We start from the raw sequence: 13,733 nt of genomic DNA, 5'->3' as shown, positions 1-13,733 counted from the left end.
GATCTGAATCCCTACACACATGCCACTTCAGCATCATTTACTAGGGAGGTGCTTTGTTATGTCAATGTTTGTCATCTTGATGTGGCTACTGGAAACTGAGGGTGACATGTTTGTAATCTAAACTATCCAAACCGACAACCTAATTTCTTTCAGTATAGTGTCTAACTCACTCATGAGGGAAAGGCTCAGTAAATTTTTCTCTCTGCATTTTCATCTCCCTTGTCTGGAGGTAAATGGAGAGAATTGTGCCTCTTGGAGTCAGACTTTTATAAAGATCCTAGACATGCACATATATTGATCTCTATATCTGGATTGCTTTGGGAAAGTACGAGGGTTCAAGTAGAGCTTTCCATTTTGCAAGCACTCAACTTCATCCAAGCTCATCCAAGAGCTGGATTCTGCCACTCATGAAGTCTCCACGACAGAAATATTGGGGAAAAGAAATCTCAAATTGTGTGAAACACCATGAAAACTGAAACACAGTCTCAAATCAAAGATTTCTGTTTAGGTTGGGAATTGTAAATAAGTGCACAAAACCAGAAACCCACAAAATGAGATATGTGCAACAGTGACAAAAGATGGGATTCTGTAGAAGGAATATTGGTAGGATTGCCATCTAAACTTTTTGTTTAAATTATAATTTAGGCAAACAAGCTCCTCCTCTGGGGTCCTCAAATGCATTTATTTTCTTCTCTGACTTTCTAAAGAATGTAGATTTTAGAAACAGTGACTCACTAGAGGCCTAAAATGTAGGTATAAATCTAAATTAAATGACCTGTATCTCTATCAGCTACCAAAGATCTAACTATATATATCTTTCTGAAAAATTTTGAAGATGAAGCATCTGCCTGTGCTTCAGCAACCACATAAACTGAGAAGCAAGAATTGCCTCTGTTAGATATACATATTTTCTCAGATTCCCTGTATCTCATTTCATTTACTTACACTATAAGCAATTAAAAGTATCATCTACTTCAGAAATCCCCTCCTAACCTTATATTATTTTGGTTCCTTTTCACCCCCGCCTTCTCACAATCTACATTTTCTATGCTGAAAGGAAGAGAAAACTTCAGATAGGAATTGTATTGGGATAGATTTCTTTCTGCAGCAGATGGGCTGTCATACTTTGAGAGCTGGTTTACAAAATCTAAGCCTATGTGCCAACGTGGTGTAGGCTGTGAGAGCTGGAAACAGGTTCAGGGGAACTCCACTTTGCTACGGTCTCCTTCCTCTCGCAAAATTGCATTTTTTCAGTATGGAGGGAGGTATTTATTAATGTAGAGACCACCATCCCGTCACTCTATCAGCAATGGTATCCCTTTACAGCTGCTTAAATTCAGAATCTCTCCCTTTTACATGGCCTAAGTGAAACAAAAGGACCAGATCTCAATAGAGAATTTGGCTGATTGTCTGCTCAGGTACCTCAAGCCTATGTACATGGTTAGAATTTTAATGTCTATTGTCAGCCAGGGTTAGGCACATTTTTCTCTTCATCTAAATCTAAAAATGCTGAAAACATCTTGAGAAATGTTTTGCTATTTTACTTTTGGTTCAGAAATTATGCATTGCTTGGGTTTGTGTACCGACAGATAATGAGGGAACATCACACAATATATGATAACAATAACACTGAAGTAATGTGAGAAAGTCATTTATCTTTCTGTTTCCACTCTGCCTGTGAGAATCTGAAAATCACTACCATTCCCATTTGAATGAATATTTTGGTGGGAAACATTCATTTGAATATAAAGGACTGAAGAGTTCAGCTATTGACGATATGCAGAGAAGTTAGTGGAGAGGGAAGAAAGAGATGGAGTACTGCTACTTATCAGCAATATAAACTGCATCTTTTGAATGTTTTGTCAGTATTAAAATACCTTCTGTTTATTGATAATCCCTTTGCCAGACATGTTTTGTAAGTCTATTGCTCAGAAAAGGTATCTCTTATTTTCCATGTCTCTCTCTCTCTCTTCCCTCTCTCACATCTTCTAAATTGCCTAGCAGCTTGGAGGAATCTGTCAGAAATTTCATTAAAGCTTCAATATTTGCCTGTACAGGTAGAACTAATTAAGTTTAGAAGAATTATTAGAAAAGTGTATATTCCTTTTGCCCTTCCTAATGTTGATATAAGAATTAATAGTAATTGATTACGATCTGTGCCCCAATTACATTTAAAATTTCTAACTCCAGTAATGCATCTAACTCAAGCACTTAAAGAATGTGCTAAGGGTAAAGGATCTTTAGATCCCTTGTGAAAGATCAGAAGTCATAGAAAAAATACATCTGTCCCTTATGGCTTTATGTGCTTAAATTAGCGTGAAATTAACAGGGCTCTAGATCCTGCCAAACACTTTTATGAATGTGCATATTGTATAGGAAAGAGGAGAAGAAAGGTGGGGCTTTTCCTGTCTTATATCTGGGATTCCTCAATAATCGGGAACCTCGGTCCTCAGGGTAGTGCCTGACTTTCTGAACAAATCTTCCTAATGGTGTTGAAGAACTGGGATGACTTCTAGAGCCAACAATTTGCTTTTCTTACTGCTATGCATGCAGTGCTGACAAGGAGCTCTGTTCCAGTTAAGTGAAACACTTGACTTTTGACCTTAACTTAAATTCTGTTCGTTTCCAGGTCTGGAAAAAGCAGACTAACAAAAAAGGATGCTCAACTTCTTCCTCTTTTCCGCTCTGATAAACTTCATTGTTGTTTCTTCCTTCTTCACTTTTTAGTCTTGGAGGTGAAACATACTTTATTTGGGAAAGTGAGAGGGAGCCCCAAAACCCAATAATTACATTGGTTTGGGGATTGAGAAAAGCCATTTCAGGACTGTATGCAACCTGGTGGTACAAATTTGACAGCCTAGGGCACTTGATTACCATATAGTTCTTCCCTTCCCCAAAATTCATAGGCTAAATGTATTACTTTTAGTTGAGTTCCAATCTGACAAGAAGATGAATTTTTCTGTAGTTATGTGGTTCCAACCAGCCAAAGCCATGACACTATCTTGTCTGATCTGACTTTGGAAGGGTGGTGTCACAAATTTGCCGTGGCAAGACAGTCCTACAAAGCAAAAAATGATGTTACTAGTTCATCCCAGCAATCTCAGTTCTGCTAACATGTTTGGCCTGCTAAATTTAAGTGTGCCCTTTGAAGCTTACGTTGAATTCACAGTCTCAGATTAAAAAACACAAAGAAAGACATGAGCAGCTGGACACTTCCCTAGTATTTTGCAGCAACTTCTGGTCTGTTTTAGACTAAACTCCTTGCAGAACATGATTACCCTGATTTCTAGGGACACCTTATATTGGCACTGAGAGACACAATTGTTCTGCGCATACCTTGCCTAGTTTATGTATTACTTGCCAACTGCAGATGCATAAACAAAATGATATTCTGAGGTAAGTTGATCTGCAGCCCAAGTTAACTCTAGATACATATATAAATGAATTCTGAAAAAAATGCTCACTTTCTTCTTTCAGTGGGGAAGCAGATTTCCTTTTCTTTCGTAAATTCTAACTGTAGAGACAACCATCCCCTTGTGTGAAAAATAAGCACAGTTTTCTCACAAGATAATTCTAAAATTGTATAGTTGTCATGGCTGTGTTCATGTTCAGCTACCTTAAAATGTGAAGTTTGATACACTTACCTCTCATGAACAAGCCAAGAAGATGCTGTCCTGGGACAAAAATCTAAATGAAGTGGTGTTGGTGGTTCATTGGTTAACGCTTTCCTCACTAAATCAGTACTTGTGACTCAGCATGAAGTACTGTGTTTTAGATGAAAAGTAAAACAGAGGTCCCTGACCATTTTGTTTCATTAAACATCTGGTGGCACTTTTAACCAGAGCAGGGGATGTTAATTTCAATGTTCTTACAAAATTCCTAGCTGGGTAATTACATTCTGCTCCACTAAACTCCCCCTAGAGATAATTTAATTAAAATGAGTTGATGTCTCTCTGGCGCAGAGTAGACAGGTATCTGTAACACAAAAGCCACCAGCACAATTGACATAAATCGGTACTCTTCTGTGGCAGGGAAAGCAAGGATAGAAGTATTACTTTCTCCTCACCAGAAATGGACGTTCCGTTTCAGGCACCATGTATATCCACATTACGCTGGTGAAAACAGTACTAAATTTTGTTTATATCTGTCCACAGAACTTCCTTCTAAGCAGCAGGAATTGAATTCATAGCTCACAGCTCTTTCAGCAGTTGGATAAGTTTGTTCTTAGTAGGTTTTATTAATATTCTAAGTAGTGATTAAATAGATATACACAGGAGAGAAGGACAGGGAAGGCACTTTTGCGGTGCAGCTGGGAAGCTGCTGCACAGATATTGAAGAAGTCTTTTACATTAGTATGAAAGAATCACAGAAACAATGGGGCTGGAGGGCACCTCTGGAGATCGCATAGTCCAAAACCTCTACTCAGAGCAGGGTCAGCTGCCCAGCAGGTTGTCCGGGTCAGCGTCCAGCCACGTTTGAATACCATCAAGGATGGAGAATCCACAACCTCTCTGAGCAACCTGTGCCAGTGTTTGACTGCTCTCACAGTAATAAAAGATTTTTATTATGCTTAAACAGAAATCCTTGTCTTTCGGTTTGTCCTCATTGCCTCTTGCCCTTTTATTGGGCACCACTGGGCCTGTCTCCATCTTCTTTGCTCTCTTATCAGGCCTTTATACACATTGATAAGGTCATAACCCGAGTCTTCTCTTCTCCAAGCTGAACAGTCACAGCTCTCTCAGCCTCCCCTTTTATGTCAGATGCTCTGAGCCCTTAATTATCTCTGTAGCCCTTTGCTGGACTTGCTCCAGTTTGTCCATGTTTCTCTTGTACTGGGGAGCTCAGAACTGGACCGAGAGCTTCAGACGGGTCTCACCAGGGCCTAGTACAGGCTGATTAAAGAATTTACTTTCTTCTACTTCTTCCAGCTGGACAGATGATGATCCCCTGTGTGCTAAGTACTTCGGCACCAGGTGACAGCAGGCAGCTGGAGGGCTGGTTTCCTCCTGCCTTCTTGGAGGAAAAAATTGGGAAACTCAAGGATCAGATGGGTATATTCTCTGGACGTCGCTTGTCCTGCAAATATTTTGCTTCAGATCCACCTCCATATGACTGTCATTCTTTACCGGTTCTTAGCAATAGCTTAGCCTTTTAAAGCTTTAATTAAACTGTCTCACTAATGGACAGTTAATGATTTAAAAGGAAACAATTCACCAATGTCATGTCCCTCCATTGTACAGTACATATTCTAATGGTTTGTACTGAATTGGTTGCTTATTAAGACCTTGAATATCTGAACAATCATACTACATTTTCTCAAAATAACATAATGTGATACAATGTGGTTAAAGTAGAGTGACAGCAAGAGCTGTGGCTTGAATGTAAATGCTGCATTGTACCATGGCAAAAAAAGGTTCCACAAATCTAGTGAGTTAGTCCTAGCCTTGAGTTTGGATGATATTCAGCATAATGACATGGCTCAGAACTAATTTCCGAACAGTCCCTCATCACTCACAGAGCCTACTCAGTCATCTAGAGCCTGTGCAAGCAAAACTCCCAGTGACTTCAACAAAGCAGTGCCTTAGAAATGAATTCAGGATAGTTCAGGGGGAAAAAAAGAAGTCAAAGTCAAATAGAAAAACAATCACTTTAGAAAGTATGCAGCTTCCATCATCATAATATCTCTGCACTTCAACATCTTTCCCCAAGATGCTATTAAAGTACTCTTAAAGTAGGGATTTTATGAATGGGTATCTATCTGATGTGTCCAAGGTCATGCAAGAAAACTGGCAAACAGCAATACCACAATCCACCCTAGGAGCAAAACCCTTGTCCCAGGATAGAGGAAGTTCCAGCGTAGTTGTGGGCGTGTAGTAGTGGCCAGTAGGAGCAGGGAAGTGATGGTGCCTCTGTACTTGGCACTGGTGAGGCCTCACCTCGAGTGCTGTGTTCAGTTCTGGGCCCCTCTGTACAAGAGGGACATTGAAGTGCTGGTGCATGTCCAGAGGAGAGCTACCAGGCTGGTGAGGGGTCTGGAGACCAGGGCATATGAGGAGAGGCTGAGGGAGCTGGGCATGTTTAGCTTGGAGAAGAGGAGGCTGAGGGGAGACCTCATTGCCCTCTACAACTCCCTGAAAGGAGGTTGGAGAGAGGTGGGTGTTGGCCTCTTCTCCCAGGTGAATAATGACAGGACCAGAGGAAATGGTCTGAAGTTGTGGCAGGGGAGGTTTAGATTAGATATTAGGAAGAATTCCTTTACTGAAAGAGTGGTCAGGCACTGGCACAGCCTGCCCAGGGAGGGGGTTGAGTCACCATCTCTAGAGGTATTGAAGAAACATCTAGATGTGGCACTTCAGGGCATGCTCTAGCGGCAGAGATTGTAGGGGATTTTTTTGTGTGTGTGTGCTTGGACTTGATGATCTCAAAGATCCCTTCCAACCATGAAGATTCTATGATTCTGTGATTCTAGTACTGACTAGGGTGTGCTAACAGGCCATTTTATGCATCAAAATTTACCGTTAAAATGCATCCTTAAAAGTCTGAAGCAATGTTGACATTCAGACTGATTTCCTTATTGTTATTGACAGTAAACTTCATCCTGTGATAAAAACTTTCCCAATATGCACCTAAAATATGCCTCATTGCAGTGTGAGATCACTTGTCATTCTTCTATTTTCCAGTTAATTATAATAATTGATTCTATTGATCCTATGCTTTTTCTGAAAAAGTTTCTGCATTAATAACTCAACACTGAATAGCCAGAACCACTCCTTTAAACCAGAACTTATCAGCAGAAGATGACCAAGGATTAAAAATAGATTTATGTACTTGTGAATAACAACATGACTCAGGCTACATCCACTGGCAAACTACCTGTACTAGAGCCTGTTCTCTGGTCTTATGTTTTGGGTTAGCCCCAGCCAGCAGCTAAGCACCACAGAGCCGCTTGCTCCCTCCCTGCCTCCCGCAGTTGGACGTGGGAAACAACAGGAAAAGCAAAAGCAAAAAAGACCTCATGCATCAAGATAAAAATAAATAAATAAGTGAAGGAAGGAGAAAGAGGAAAGGGGAAAAAAAAAAAAAAGGAGCAAAAGAACAAAACAAGTGATGCAAAGTCAGTGACTCACCACCTCTCCCAAGCAGAATGGTGCGCTGCCAGCTTCTGAGCAATGTATACCTTCCCCCAAAAAAACCTCTTCCCTATGATTTTATTGCTGAGCATGACATTACATGGCATGGAATATCCCTTTAGTGAGCTTGGGTCAGGACACCACTGTCCTGGTTGTGTCTCCTCCCAGCTTCTTGTCCGTCCCCAACCTACTTGTTGAGGGGGCAGAGCTGGAAAAAGAGAAAGCCTTGACACTGTGCAAGTACTGCTCAGCAGCAGCCAAAACACTAGTGTGTTATCAGCGCTGCTTTACTCACAAAACCAAAGCACAGCACCACATGGAAGAAAATTAACTCCGTCCCAGCCAGACCCAGTACACCATGAGATCTTATTCATGCCAGTAAACTGTCTTAAGGTTTAAACCAGGATTGTACATCTATTGGAATCAGGCAATCAGTTGACCTGTGCCAACTGCTGGCACTGTGCCTGGGAATTGTTTTGGATTATCAAAGTGAGGTACAAATGAGCTGGAGATTGCTCAAATAGTTTGGCAGTATTGGTAATCCTGGACCTACAGCCTGATAATGTTTAATATCTTGATATATAAGCCTGATCACATAAGTGCTTTTTCAGAAAAAAGGATAAATGTGACCTAGTCAATAGCAAGCAACTCCCATATTAGGGAATTTTGGGTTTGTATTTGTTTTTCTCTCTTCCTACAGATACCAGTGTAAACATCTTCAGAAAATTTTGTCTATCCACTGTTTGGTTGGTTTTTTTGTTTTGTTTTTTTTTTTTTTGCTTGTTTGTTTGGGTTTTTTTTGTAGGTTTTTTTTGCTGTTGTTTTGTTTTGTTTTATTTTTTAAATGGGAATGTCTTTATTTGCCTATGTCTTTATTTGCTCTTGATGCTTTTAGATTATAGGAAAAGGAAGTTAGGTACCTAAATTTTAACAAAATATAATAATGTTTCACTACAAATTGCTGAGATTTAATTTGTTCTCTTTCTTCTATAAATGTTTCTAAGCTTTATCACAGGGCTTTATCACAGTTTCTAAGCTTTATCACTTTAAGCTATTGCTGGAAAGGGACTTTATTACAGGGTGGTCACATCCCTCACTTTGTATACAAATTGACTTCCTTCCTTGCTTCTGTTTTGTTTGGCAGAGTAATTGTCTGTTACTGTCTTACAGCAGTTCTCCTGGTTGCAAAGCCTTGTTGCACAATTTTAAATAAAATTGGTGGACTGACCTTTTTGTCTATGACCAGGTCTTTATTTCCTTTTAAATTGAGAGTGAACTCTCACATAGGTTAGAGTAATCAAGGAGCAGAGCTTTATTTATTAGCATTGATTCTACAAATGACTTGGTGCAGCAAACAAACTCTACAGGCAATACAATAATTTAGCAATTCTCTTGAATCTTAGAGTCTGTCTTCTGACTCTTGCTGGTGGTACAAGAAAAAGTGAGACAAAACAAAGAGCAGCAATCACTGGTCTTCACCCCTTTGCTCCTTTATGGCTCACCACACAATAATGTAATTTACCACAAGCAGGGAAATCCTCAGGGAACCCTTTATAGAATGGGATATGGCCTTAGGCTTTTATGTTTGTTTTTTTTTTAAGAGTATTCTTTATGGAGAAAAAGTATTCTTATCTTGTATTTTCTCTTTCTCTGCCTTCTGACACCAAAGTAACAGGTTGGCACCAGGATCATAGCACTAGTCTCACTTTGTAGACCGTAGGGTAAATTGTAAAAGAGGCATTGGAAATGTGGTCTTAGGCCCACTGCAGTTTAAGATAGGTTCAAATCCTCATCTGCTGTTTCCCAGGATAGAGACCTATTCATTTGTATGCTGCAACACCTTTCGCATAATTAGAAGTTGTTCTCCTTTAATGTCTCCTTAGTCAATGGAGAAAGATTAAATTCTCCCAGGGAAGTTTAAAAGAAGAAAGGACTGTGTTGAGGTGCATCTTTAAAGGACCAGAAGTACATAAATTCAAAACTGATACTGAATCACCCCTTAACTGTTTCCTTCAGACAGAGCAAAATCACTAAAAGTTCAAAAATATTTCTCTATCAGTCACACTGGTAGGGTGTAAAAGGAATCTGCGTCACCTAAGTGTGAAATAGTAATGTCAGTATAACTGCCACAAACAGTAATACTAGAAGTGAAAAAGGATCTCCAGTGCCTACAGCTCCATACATCACCGCAGAGATGGTAGGACCATACAAATGGACCAGCTGATGTCCGCGATAGGAATGGAAAGAAACCTGGAGAATTTCAGAAGAGCTTTTATTCCTAGGTGATAGCACTGAAAAGCTGCATTCTGGTGGGATGTTTTTGGCCCTTTGACTGTGAGGCAGACAATGTATTAGACGTCCATTTGTCATCCTCATTTTGACAAGCTGAGTTAGTGGCAAGACATATTCAGGATATTTGATATCACACTAGATCCTGTCAGTCTGGATTGGGTAAAAGCAGGCATTTCAAACTCTCTTTGGAAAGCAGCACTTCAAGAGAAGTCTCCTAGATGTTTCCTGTGCAAAAGAGATATTCTAGATAATGGGGCAAGAACTGTAGGTACAGTTTTTTAAAACCTGGCATTAGCAGTGATGAGTGTAACTAAAAATTAATAGCATTATCAGAAGAGTAGGGGGCACAAACTAAATCTGAATCAGAGCCAAATGTAAATCAGTGAAGAAGAGGAGATTTGATTTGGATAAGTGAAAGTGCCAATGTTATACAAAGACATGAACCAGCTATGAAGAAATAGAAAGTGTATCAGAACTGATGAATTTTTTGTTTAGCTGTACATTAGAGTTGGTAGAAGCCCCATTGTTTCTCTAAGAGCAACATTACCAAAACCAGAAGTGATGCGTATCAAAGAAGGGAAATAACATGGAGCAGAGAGACTTTTTTTTGTGTGCATGGATCAGAAAAAAGTATTATTGAAGAAAAATAATTATTTATTGCTTCTACTGAATGTCAGTGGTGTAGTCACTACACTACGGTTGCATTAAGCACAACTGAAAACAGACCCTGAACACTTACAGAGTCCTTGGACAACCTGTTACCCTTGTCACCACTGTAATGTCCATGTTTTCCAAAGTTATGAATGTGTGATTAAAAACAAAAAAAAAGAAAACTTTGTAGCAGTACCTGTGCTATTTTGAGGAGGACAAGGTTGAGAGAAGGATTTGAAGGAACAGAGATACTTTTTCCCATATCATTTAGCTGACTGTGGAAATGAACCAGGAAAACTGGTGAAGGGAAAAGTGAGGTTTAAAGTGATAAATATATATTTTTTTTTAATTTTAATGTCAGAAAGGTTGTCACATGACTTCCCTATGAGAGATTTTTGAAATGAGAAGAAGAGTTGACTTTGAAGAGTTGGCTGGTCATGAAAGAGAAGAAAACAGCACATTTTAAAACAAAGAGCCTGAAGACCAGAAAAAGATTAATGACCATGGTACTAAGGAAAAGATGAGAAAGTGAGAATTTACTCACTATAAAAAGGAATGCACATGAGAAATATTCAGATTTGTTTGTGCAAAGTGCCAGAGAAGGAACCACAAAGAACTTGAGTAATCAGTCATGATATGTCTTGCAAAATCCAGTAGCAGGTGAAAACTGGGTTACAGCAAGGTAAGCACAGTCATCAGAAGATGTTATGGCTCTGTTTAGGAGAGTAAGGAGAAATATTCATTGCCATTATAGAAGATGACCCAAGGAAAAGTGCAAAGAACTGCATTTAGAATCATAGAATTGTTTGGGTTGGAAAAGACCCTTGAGATCACTGAGTCCAACCACTAACCTAGCACTGCCAAGTCCAACACTAAACCATGTCCATCAGGACCACGTCTACCCGTCTTTTAAATACCTCCAGGGACAGCGACTACATTAGTTCCCTGGACAGCATGTTCCAATGCTTGATAACCCTTTCAGTGTAAAAATCTTTCCTAGTATCTAAACCTCCCCTGGCACAACTTGAGGCCATTTCCTCTTGTCCTATCACCTGTCACTTGCGAGAAGAGACCGACCCCCACCTCTCTACAACCTCCTTTCAGGGAGTTGTAGAGCGAGAAGATCTCCCCTCAGCCTCCTTTTCTGCAAGTTAAACAATCCCAGCTCCCTCAGCCTCTCCTCACAAGACTTGTGCTCCAGACCCCTCACCAGCTCCGTTGCCCTTCTCTGGACCCGCTCCAGCACCTCAATGTCTTTTTTGTGGTGAGGGGCCCAAAACTGGACACAATAGTCAAGGTGGGGCCTCACCGGTGCTGAGTACAGGGGGATGATCACTGTCCTAGCTCTGCTGGACACGCTATTTCTAATACAACCCAGGATGCCTTTGGCCTTCTTGGCCACCTGGGCACACTGCCGGCTCATATTCAGCTGTCTGTTGACCAACACCCCCAGGTCCTTTTCTGCCAGGCAGCTCTCCAGCCACTCTTCCCCAATCCTGTAGCACTGCATGGGGTTGTTGTGACCCAAGAGCAGGACTCGGCACTTGGCCTTGTTGAACCTCATACCACTGGCCTCAGCCCATGGATCCAGCCTGTCCAGGTCCCTCTGTAGAGCCTTCCTACACCCAAGCAGATCAACGCTCCTGCCCAACTTGGTGTCATCTGCAAACTTACTGAGGGTGCACTCGATCCTCTCATCCAGACCATTGATAAAGGTATCAAACATATTAAACAGAACTGGGAATTTGGGAAGGAATAACTTCTTGCACCTATCCAGGCTGGAGCTGCGTGTCAGCTCTGTGGAAAAGGTAGAAGATGGAGCCAGGCTTTTCACAGTAGGGCATGATATGAGAATGGGAGACAATGAACACAAGCTGAAACAATAGAAGTTCAGATTTAATATAAGGAAAAACTTTTCCATTTTTTCTGTATGTTTTTTTTGTGTTTTTTTTTTTGACAAGACTGTCTTGCAGTGGAGTAGCTTGCCCAGAGAGGCTGCGCAGTCTTCATCCTTGTGGATTTTCACTATAAAGCCCAGAGGAATATGCTCTGACCTTATAGTTGATCTTGTTGAGGTCTGTTTCAAGTTGAATTATCTTGTGATTCCATAATTCTGTGATTGTGATGTGTCTTAATGCATAAGGATTATGTATTATGCATATGCTTTTATGTTTTTCATTTCTTTATTGAGAGAAAGTGTTGGATTAATGCAAAGTCAGTTCTTTACATATCCTTGTGAGTATGTGCTCAGCTGAGGTACAGAAAGCAGGATGTTTCTGAAACGTTTTGCTAAACAAAGCCTATTCTATGTATGGTTTCCCTTACAGGGAACAGTCTAAACCAAGGTGACAGAGGAGACTGCTCAGGTAGTTTAACTCACCATGACCTGCTTGAAACTAGCAAAACACTGAGTAGCAGTGTTTTGATCCCAATGGATTTACTGACGTTAAATCAGGCAAATCCTCTGCCATGCTCTGCATGCCACGATAAACACGGTAAATGAGAGAAAAATGTAATGAGGGATTGTTTGGCAAAGCTTAGGAAAGATGTTATGTCATCATTACACCGACTGTATTCTAAAATCACAGTTGTCTCTCTCTCACAGCAGCAGCGTCTTCTGGATTAGATAAGGAAAAATATACACTATTCTGAAATAGTCTTCAGATTTAGTGGCCTCACTAATTCCCTCTCCTCTTTCCTTAGTTAATGGAGGTACAATTAGGGGAAGAGGCATTCTGCTTGACAGTTTTTCATTCTGGAAACACCAGGTTTGTATCCACTGCAATACCAGGCCAAAATTTAGGTCAGGGAAAGTAACAGGAAAATAGAAAGACAGGGGCTTAGCAGAGGAGGAAAAGAGAACAGATAAGGAAAAAGGAGGGAGGGGGAAAGGAGGTCACAGGAAACTTGTGGGACATAAGGAAATAGGCAGTACAAACCAAAAAGACAGAAGGGGAAAGGATACACAGAAAGTGATAGACCTAAGTGTCCCCAAAATAAATAATAAATTACAAAATCCCAAGTGGATTCACAGAGATTGCGCTGTTACACATGTGCAGAAAATGAGCATGGCAGCAGGTATTTCTGCTCTGTGTAATTACTGCTTTGAGCCTAGAGCATTATTATACAAAGAAGAGAAGTTAAAAATGCCCAAGCTAGCATTTTAGGCAACTTTCTTTAAGACACATTTCTAAGCAGCGCCACTAACCTGAGGGCAAGCTAAGTAATGCCAGACCAAAGTTTGCTTGTGATTCACTGCTGACTTAAATCTGGTAAAGTAGCATCCTGAAGGCAGTCTAAAATACAGCCAGCCACAAACATGGGTTAAATTAATCTGGTTCAGCTAAAATGTAGTGCATGAAATAAGGGCCAGTCTAGTCAGTGTATAAAAATATATTACAAACTTTTATGACTTAAAATTACTGGACTTGAGTATAACTCAAATGAGGAACTTCGGAGAGATTTTTCCTGCCCTGGGAAAAGTGACAGGAGCGTGACGCTTGGGCTTTAGCTATATCCTTCCTCCCATTATTTTTGAAATGCAAAGACCTTAACTCTTGGTTATTACTTTCTGACTGACAGTGAAGAAGATGGGTGAGGTATCCCTTCTCCTCCCCCAGCACCATTCCCAGTCACGCGTTGGGAGTGGCCTGTGCCACG

This window comes from Chroicocephalus ridibundus, chromosome 3, assembly GCF_963924245.1.
Source record: "Chroicocephalus ridibundus chromosome 3, bChrRid1.1, whole genome shotgun sequence".
NCBI classification, from domain to species: domain Eukaryota; kingdom Metazoa; phylum Chordata; class Aves; order Charadriiformes; family Laridae; genus Chroicocephalus; species Chroicocephalus ridibundus.
Note: the sequence above shows the minus strand (reverse complement) of the source record.